General features: G+C 38.3%; 1 protein-coding gene and 1 long non-coding RNA gene across 4 annotated transcripts in view; one reads left to right on the plus strand and one right to left on the minus strand.

Moving 5' to 3' along the window:
* oxr1a (oxidation resistance 1a) overlaps nt 1–4686 on the minus strand; it is a 125846-nt gene extending 121160 nt beyond the window's left edge. For all 3 annotated transcript variants that reach the window (XM_044033991.1, XM_044033990.1, XM_044033988.1), the window contains exon 1: nt 4624–4686. The gene's annotated coding sequence lies outside the window, so the exon portion shown is untranslated. The remainder of the gene's footprint in view (nt 1–4623) is intronic.
* Nucleotides 4631–10354, plus strand: LOC122774584. The gene is made up of 3 exons (XR_006361006.1): nt 4631–4693; nt 4834–4907; nt 7580–10354. It is a non-coding gene; the product is annotated as an uncharacterized LOC122774584 (long non-coding RNA).
* Nucleotides 10355–10358: the final 4 nt, after the last annotated feature.

The following is a 10358-nucleotide window of genomic DNA, read 5'->3' on the forward strand; positions in this document are numbered from 1 at the left end:
ACAGTGATAATCTTCTTTAATTCCACTACCAGTACAACACAATTTAAATATTATATGGAGAGAGATTTCATTGAGCTGGAAATATGAGAAAATAAACATGCAAGATACAAACTGTATCACTTAACAGTTTAGTATTATTATTATTATTTTTTTTAAGAAAAACACTGAAATGATTAACCTTTAGAACACAGAATATGGGCCGCTTTTGTCCATGACTATGTTAAAACTCAAATACAGAGGCTATGTGCAATATAGAGAAATTTAGAAATATGTCACAGTTCAAAGTTCATTGGCTTGAACAAAAATAAAAGAAAAACTGTCTATTTTGTGACTTCTGCACAATTATCACTACTCCCTTTTTTGTTTTCATAAATATGCAACATAAAATGAATCATAACGTTGACCCAACAACACATCAGATGACAAAAAAAAAAACGCATTTTGAAAAGCCTGAAGATGTGACCTATAAACACACACATAAGAACTTAACCAAGATCCGTGCCGCACTTGCCGGGTTATAAATATTATCAAAATAGTTGATGATTAATTCAGCAAATGGATTTATAATCTCTTAATCTTCGCAGCCCTACATGTTGGACTAAATGTTTTAAACCCAGCTCAATAATGCATTTAAAATATAAGTTAAGGAATCACTCACTCACTCACTCACTCTCACTCGTCTTCTACTGCTTTTTTCCTCCACATGAGGGTTGCAATGGGTGCCAGATGATCAATAATTATCTCTCTCTCTATATATATATCTCTATATCTATTTAGAGTGTCCAATTAACTTCTGCACATAGTTTTTGGACTATGTGAGGAAGCTGGAAAAAACACACATGAACATGGGGAGGACATGCAAACTCCATGCAGAAAGGCCCTCAGGCGTACTGGGTTGCGAACCTGGGTCTTTATGCTTTTCCAGCGTAAACAACACTATTGCACATTCACATAACATGGCAGTGTTAAAGGTGACATCAGCTGAAGAGTCAATGAAATCCCCATGCATACTCTTGACACAAGAGCATAGGAACAAAGTCACACATCCTTCTGAGTTATGAAGAATCTCTGTTGTTGCTGCTGCTGCTTCTTGGTTGATTGTATAACATCATTGCAGTCAGAAACAATGCAGCCCCATGGGATTATATTATGCAAAGAAGAATCTCTACTTCACTGTATAGAGTTTACTCAAAATCAATCCCCTGCCTTCAAGGGTTTTTTCTATTTTTGTCTGTGTTTTCAAGATCCCTACACATACACACACACAAATGCCGCACAAATGACGACCTCAACAAAACAAATAAGAAATAAAGAACATCTCAGCTAAGCTCAGTGGCTGATGGCAAAGTATGTACAAGAGCTAGAACACCGTCAAGTTGAGACATGCACGTATTTGGGTTGGAGGACTTCATTCCGCCGAGTCGCCTCGCTGAGCGATATTAGGCTGACAGGGACACAATGCCTGTGGAGTCCGTCAAAAAAATTACCTCATCTTTTTTTGCGTAATTCAATTAGCTTTCAAGCCATGTCCTAAAGTGGAACTCAAGGCAATGCTCACTCAACTCAAGCGACAGAGCCAAATCGTATTTTAGTTTAGTGGCCTTCTCCCCATCAAGTTATGTGGCGTGGGTTGTGCGATGCATGTCATCTGGCTGTCACGTTATTCCTCCGCTCTGAGAAGGTGAGGTGGGGGTCAAAAACATGCAGAACCCGTCCTTAATGAACGCCGACAGCTTTTTGGATGATACGTTTTTTCATCAAGGTGAAATTTGCAGTTTTATCAGAAGATTTGTGCGGATTCATCACTTTCAAACCAATGCAGAGAGACAGGTTTATTTACTTCGCCGTGTTAAGAGTGTCAACGCCTCCCATCCATGATCCACAATTTGGGTCACTTGTCCATGAAGCCCGAAGCTCGTCATGTGCCACAAAGACTAGCAGAAGAGATAAGAAGAGGGTGGTTGGTTGCTCTGTTCAGGGGAGGAGGAGACGTGAGGGGGGTGGGGTCACTGGGCTGGGTTCCTGTGGCTTAGCAAGGCAAATCCTCTCTAATCCTTCAACTAGTCCCATGGTGCTGTTTACTGTATGTAGGTAAAGCTGTTATGAACACAGACCAAGCCCGCTCTGCTAACTTGTAAGCACCATCCTACGTCTGCTACTCCATGCTGTATGTTTGCTGACCCTGTTGTTTACCTGTTCTTGTCTTTTAAAGAGGACTAAGGAGGACGCGCTCCCTTGACGAGTCCCCTTGAGAAAGATCATCATTAGACAGTTGGAGAACAATGAGGGGGCAAGACAAAGGAGATGAAAATAAAACTGAAGGAGAGCAGTTGAGAAAACAAACAAGAATACTTTTACAAAAAAAGCAAGATCTGGGTGAACATTAATTCCAGTATTGATAGGATATTACATTTTCATGACGTGTGGAAACTTGTCTTTAGACGCCAGGTCAACTGGTTCTTGGCACCGCGCACAGAGCATCAAACTATCTGGGAATCTTCTTCGTAAACAATATCTGCACTACAGAGTGGAGCCATAAAGCAACATAATGGGAAAATGTATTTCTTGGAATTCATTTTCATCAATTTTCATCTAGATTCCAAGAAAAACGTCACCACACAAGGCAACAGATCACGGTCCTATCCGCTCCATCTAATGGCTTTCGCATCAATTACAGAATCATCCTTTCTCACTCAATGTCACTTCTCCCTCTCTCTAAGAATTTATGCTTTTTAAAACACCACACTTAACACACTCAGCATTACAGATGTCAGCAGTACTAAAAACTACAGCCAGCAAAAGACTTTTTACTGAAGAAAAACTGAATACCTTGGTGTTTTTATCATACTGCTGAACTGAAACTGTTTTTTTCCTCCTTACATTTAGAATAATTAAATGTTTTCTCAAGCAAATAAAACCACTTACTTAGTAAATACGTGTGTAAATGCAATATTGATAGTGTGGAAATTACTTTTTGCATATTGAAAAATGTATTGAGACAGTAAATGCACAATAATGGTCCAAATTTCACTTATATGCTCTGTTAAACAGTTTCCTTCCACTTCTTTCTACCAACCATGCACAAGCAGACTAAACACAAGTTGGTTCTTTTATCACACACACTTTATATTTAACCAATATACATGTTTACACTAGATATATACACTGGGTAACATGATTAACTCAACTCAATTATTTTCTCTATGAATTGATTAGTCATTTGTTCCATAAAAATAATTGGGTAAATAATTTGAGCTGGTGTTTTCCAAACCTTAAAATGAGGACATTCTTAAATGTTTTGTTCGTTTCCACAAACCAAAGAGATTCATTACTTTCATATAAAAAGGAGAAAACAGTAAACAATATACTCACACTCAAAACGCTGAAATGAAGTTTTTATTTTATAAAATTAAATGCTCCAACCAAATCGTTTCATAGATTATAGCAGCTGTGGATTCATTTTTAGTCATTAACAAATCATCAATTAATCACTGCAGCACTAATATAAATGTGTCTGTCTCTTGAGACAGCGCTACCAAAATGAGTCACTGAGTCAAGAAATGAGGAATCAGGGAGTTTTTGATACAAATTAAAAAAAATAAAAATTCATAACAGGAACTTCTACAACTTCTCGAGTTCAAGTGGAGGTTTGAATATAGATCAGCACAAGTCAAATTACAAAGGCTGATTTAAGACTCCAGCAGTGATGGTGGTTCCCTCTGGCCCCTTTGATTTAAGTGTCCTCACAAAACCAATGCAAAACAATGTCTGTGGCAAATATGCAATATCAATTTTTCACTGGCTACCACTGGCTTTATTATGGAACAAATGAGAGCCATTAATCACTCAGGAGGGATCAGTGATAGAAATGTAGTACTTAAAAACCACACAAGCTGCATGGAATCACTTGGAACCGGTCAGTGCTCCACCGTGCCACCAATTTACCTTCATATTATAGAAGGTCAAACAGCATCAGCTCACTGTAAAGCAGCTTTTAAAGAGGGTAAACATGCTCATCGTCGACAGGCTACAAAGAAGACAAACTTATCCAGATAGAATGTCTTGCATGTGTGTTGTTTACACTACATAAATTAAACAGTAGTGTGAGTCTTCAGTGCCCACACTGCACTCACTGTTGACCTTATATTGCCATGGCACCTACAAATGTTCCTATAATGTCCCTGCAGGGACTACTTCCACTCTATAGCTGCCTGTATATGTGTGTTTGTGTGAATGTGTGTATGTTCTGGGACGCAGACATGGCTGATTTACGTCATGTTTAATGTAAAGCAGAAATCAGATACCACCAGGCAGAAACACAAGTAGAGTTAAACAATTTACAAGGCACGAAACCCCGTGTTAAAGCAGAATTACAGTGAGCCTTCACCCACAGTGCACCTGCTCCTACTACAAAAACAGCATCTTTTAAAAAACAATATAAACAAACAAATAATTTGCAAAATCACGGGGTTTTCCGAGCTGCACGCAAACGCAACACTTTACAAACATTAAAGCTTCATGAGGAAACGACTTTATCCGGTCACATGAAAACAAACACACACACACGCCGGCTGAAGTGTTTCTGGGGCGACGAGCGCCGACCTTCATCATCACTATACTCACTTTCAGAAGGACATGATGTGACGAGTCCGCTTCACATGCTCGCACACATCTTCGGGTTCAGCGTTTGGAAGTGAGTCTTCGTCAGCAGGGCACCACCACGAACTAACGGCGATCGGCTCTCACACACACACTCACTCACTCACTCACTCCAACACACACACTTCTGTGATACAGACAAACATGCGGAGTCATTTGACCTTCTCCCAATAGAAACTACCATCGGCGAGACGTGGGATAGGGGAGGAGCGGACTATACCAAGCTGGCGTCCTATCATGGAGAGGGGGTGAGTCACCATAACTGGGATATTCATTTATTTATTTGTTTGTTTGTTTGTTTGTTTGTTTATTTATTTATGGACAGTGTACATTAATATATATATATACACACACACACTGTACGATTGAGATGAGATTATCAACTAACATTTCAGTATTTTTAAGTATAGCCTACAATTGCTATTATTTAAACAATTTTTGACATTTTACACTGTACTGTCTTAAGTGGCAATTAATTGCTCCCTTTGTGACCCTATAGTACGGTGGCCCTGAGTACACACTACAACATTACAAAAACACAACAACATTGACAAAACGCTAAAACATTAATGTTGTAGGGTTTTCTTCTTTATGTTTTAGTGTTTTATTTATGTTTTAGAGTTATCTTCATAATGTAGCGTTTTCTTAATGCTGTAGTGTTTTCTTCTTTATGTTTTAGCGTTTTCTTTATGTTTTAGCATTTTCTTCATAATGTTGTAGCGTTTTCTTAATATTGTAGTGTTTTCTTCTTTATGTTATAGTGTTTTCTTTATGTTTTAGCATTTTCTTCATAATGTTGTAGCATTTTCTTAATATTGTAGTGTTTTCTTCCTTATGTTTTAGCGTTTTCTTCTTTATGTTTTAGCATTTTCTTCATTATGTTGTAGCGTTTTCTTAATGTTGTAGCGTTTTCTTAATATTGTAGTGTTCTCTTCTTTATGTTTTAGTGTTTTCTTGATGTTGCAGTGTTTTGTTAAGGTTGTTGTGTTTTCTTAAATGTTGTAGTGTTTGGCACTCCAGGGCCATCATATTATAGTTTATCACTTCACAATAAATGCTGAAAGGAGACAGTACTGCACAGTTACAGAGAGTCCCTGCCTGACTATTAAAGAAATAAATGACAGTTGGGGCAAAAAAAGGCGAAGAAATCAATAATAAAGCATAGACTTGAGAGAAAATTGACCATTTAAAAGGCCCATCAAACACACAGTGTATGTTTAATAGAGTATATTGGCATATTACAATAATGTAGGTAAAAGGATACTCATTTTACCCACTTAAACAGTGTAAGTCGTTTGCCCCACGGAGATGCTGGAGCTACATCTCCTCTCATTACTAGTGGTATACTGTAGTGGCAAATGTGGATCATTAAATTAAATAATAAAATAGGTCACTACACTGAGTTACTTAATTGGCCAAATGGCACACTTTTATGTCCATGAACCGGCACTGCATTAGTTACCCACTTCACTATGGAATACTTTCTGTAAAGATGCACCAGTATCGTTCTACAAAATCACAGTAAAGTCATGGCTGTGATTAAAAAATGTTTTGCTTTATTTTAGTAAAGAGGTAAAGTATGTATGAGAAGAAAAAAGTAAAGACATTAAAGTGTTTGCTTGCATTTAACATTTATATTATGATATAATTTATGTACTGTGCGGTTTTATGACCCAGTAATTGTGTGCAGTTGCTGGCCAAATGATGCCCAAGGTCACATGGAGACTGCTAAGCCTATGGCTGTATTGACAACACTAGGACTTCATGCCCACTGAGTTGGAAACTGCATTTCTCAAGTATAAATGAAGACTTGTTACTGTATTGATTGATGGTGCACTTCAGCAGTGAGGGGCTAAAATCGATGTGCGCTGCATGGAGTCTGAAGACTGAGGCTGAAGACTGATGCCTGTGATGCCTACGATGCCTACCCTCCTGAACACCCCAGAGCTCACACATAAATATATGGAGACAGGGCATTTCCTGAGAAATGACTTGTTTTTGTTAAAACAGGGAACAGGGGCCTATTTTTTATCTCTATTTTTTCGCATTGTATCATTTATAAGGCTGGAAAATGCCCAGTAAGACATTAGCGATCATAAATGCACAAATAGATGACGTGTTGTGTATTGCTTGTAACGTTAAATTGAGATTAATGGTTATAGTAAACGTTTACTGTAACTCCACCATATCTAGTGGGGGCTGTTGGGGGCTATATGTAGTGAAGGTGTTTGGCAAAATAGAGATAGATTATTCATTGATTTTTCATAGATTCTTCAGTTTTGTAAACGGCTCATAATTACATATGTATGTAAGTTTACATATTTCTTTTGCTTCTTTTTAACTTTTTAATGATCAGCATCAATCATAAAGAAATCCAAATTTGTCAACCTGTCCTTTACAAAACATTTTTTGTGAATGAGCATCACCTGCAGTACATGTACATTTTTGAACTGTTCACTGGCTTGTGTGATGAAAATGAAAATGAATTTACAATAGTTTTGTACTCTGACTGTAAAGTCCAAAACATAAATGGTCTGTATTCATATAGCACTTTTGTAGTCTTGATGACCATTTAAAGCTGCTTTACTCTACACTTTTGCCATCCACCGATTCACACCCATTCAAACACATACAGCACATCTTATGTGCAGCACATTTTTCTATCACACATCTTTCATACCCATTCACATGCTGCCAGCACAGCCGTCAGGAGGGAGCAACGTGGGCTTAAGTGTCCTGAAGTGATAACCAAAAGTGTTTTTATTGGGTTTTTGCAAAAATGACCAGGGAAAGAAAATCATCTGGCTGATAAAATATTTTAATTTCAAGAGTAACCTTTTTGTTTTTGAGGCTAATTGTATTTGTTTTTTATAAAAATCATCTTATGATCCACTCTCTGTGTCTCCTGATCCCCCCACAGGCTTTGAACCACTCGTTTGGGAACCACTTGTCTTGACCAAAATGATGCATCAACAGACAAAATGTATAGACCCACCCAGATTTTCATCTCACATGGCTGGAAATCACAGCCTGCCACATGGACCCAGCAGTTATTCCTTGGCCTTTGGATCATCACACCACCATTCAGTCAGGATTTAATAAAGAAAAGGCAACATTTTGTGAGATACGTATGCCCCAGCACTATTTAGTGATGGCCTTCAGTGATATAGATATCTCATTTCGGAAATGTCATCCAGTTAACATGCTCTATGTGACAAAACAGATAACACAAACAGGAAATGGCTTTTTACCCACCTGCCATGTTATCTCAATTATGATTTGATTTAATGTGCACGAGGTAAAGCCCCCTCCACGTGAGTCATTTCTTTTAATGGAATCACCTTTCAGGATTTGAAAGGAAATACGAGCATTGCTTCAAAAGTAGCAGAAACTGGACAGGGTGAAACAGGGGCAGAGGCATGTGAGGCATGTCAAAATAATAGGTTAGATTTTACACTCAGACTGTGCTCTGCTCTTCTTTTTTTTAGTGACTGCTGCCTCCAGAAATGGCACTAATGGCAAAGATGGTGTAAAGGTGACCTGGCACTGAAGGAATGGCCTTTCCATGCACCAGGAGTGTGAAGATGCTGTGTGTGACTTCAGGGCACATGTTGGTGCTGAGTACGATCTCATTTAATATAGTACAGTACTTAAAAGAACATTTTCTTCCCTCTCTGTTGAGCTGAAGAACAAGGTCACATCACAAACAGTCACTATACAATTTAATTTTTTTTATTGTTAACTACTAGTTTTACTGAGAAATATCACAATATTATTGATGTGAGCATATTCTACGTGACTGTAAGGAAAGACCATTTTTATTTTACATCTGATTACCTGAGTGTCATTGTAATTACAATAGAACATCCAGCACACTTTAAAGCAGATTGTGTAGGAATGATAGAAACTTTTTCACAAGGTATGCTACATGAAAGAAAAAGAAAGGTACATGTATTTTCTTTTCTTTCTTTCTTTTTTTAAAAAAAGAAGAAAAAAAAAGCAATCATGTGAAAGTGCAATCACTGCTGAAATCTCTGGATTTGATTTAGCACTTTGTCAGAGATGGATGAAGCCCTGATCTGTGTTTTAGTGAACCAGGGGACAAACAACAACAACAAGTATGTCAAGGACATCATGACTCATCATCAGTTTTCTGTTACTATGTTACTGAATCTATATTTGATGAGGACAGACAACAGACTTGTGTGTTTTGCAAAGACTGTCCACTCTCAATGTAATGCAACCATCTTGGCAGTGAACAAATCACAGCATTAGAACATGAAAGCAACATGCATCGAATCATGAGTTTTAACAAACATACACTTAAGAAGTTTGGTGACTTCACATGCATGCACAAGACTTTGCAGTACAGCTCTAGAGTGCTAAGATGTGCTGAGATGTGACGCCATCAACTTATTCCACCAGGAAGCTTCAACAAATCCAAAAGCTTATGTGTGGCATTTGAAAAAAATAAGCTGTTGCACCACACATTGGTCATGATATCACCACCACATCAGCTGAAACTGGCATGACAACAGACGTTTTGGGTGGAGGGGCAGGATATACTGAATATTATACATCACGTTTAGACTGACAGGCCTAAAACTAGACCAAGGCCAAAGTTGTCTGTCTGTCTGTTTATTTGTTTGCTTGTTTGTTTGAATGGCATCCATAAACTGTTGTGGGAAACTACAGTTGTCTTATTAGACCATCCTTCTCTCAGTTCTAATTATGTGGAGCTGGAACATAAGCAAGACGCTGAGAAGACCCTGCATCATTAGGTGTAATCAACCTTGGATACCCTGAAACAAAAACAACACACACGCACATACACGCGCACACACACACACAGCTGACAGTTGTTCAATACCTGACATTCATCATTTTGGTCCAGCCAGGCTTTTTAATTACCGCAATGAATTCCCTACATGGCTCCAGTCACCAGTCACCTGCTATCTAAACAAGGTGTATTGTTGAGGCTGTGCTTTGTTGAGACACCATTTAATGGATAAATGTCAACGTAGTCTGTCATTGTGGTGAATATTAAAGGTAAACACATAGAATAGGAACAAAAATCCAGTTTCATAGTGGCTTCATGATGACATGCTTCTTATATCTTGGCCATGAAACTTGAATAGGCCTATTTTTTCTTAAGCCATTAAACTTTATTAACTGACCCACTTTGCAACAAGTGCTGCCTGTGTGGAAGTGTACATGAATGCTGCTAAATATTATCAGTATGTCATGGTGTCACACTCCCTGAAAGACCCTTATCAGCACATTTTGGCATGCAACACATGTGTGACTGCATAAAAACAGCAATTTGCATGTATTAGTCATTTGTAAACAGCTGCCCTGTCCAGCACAAGTGCATGATGAGGGTTTGATTGGCTGCTCTAAGAGGAACCAGGGGACACACAATCACAGCCCCGGTTTCTAATTGTCTTCATCTCTTTCTAGATGCAGTTTACAGTTCCATTTGTTAAGTCTATAACCTCCAGTTTGTATTAGGGCCGTAATTCATTTGAATGTGTGCGACGTCAAAACAGTCTTAGGTGGCTACCGGTAATTGGTTTGTGGAATACAGCGACCCATGCAGGCCAGTAGTGGTACTGCCATAATCCTGTATGCACCTTGCAAAAACAGTCAGAAAGGAGGTTACTATTTGAAATGAACGACCAATAAACACATACAATTAA

The sequence above is a fragment of the Solea senegalensis genome, linkage group LG9, assembly GCF_019176455.1.
Source record: "Solea senegalensis isolate Sse05_10M linkage group LG9, IFAPA_SoseM_1, whole genome shotgun sequence".
In the NCBI taxonomy this organism is placed as follows: domain Eukaryota; kingdom Metazoa; phylum Chordata; class Actinopteri; order Pleuronectiformes; family Soleidae; genus Solea; species Solea senegalensis.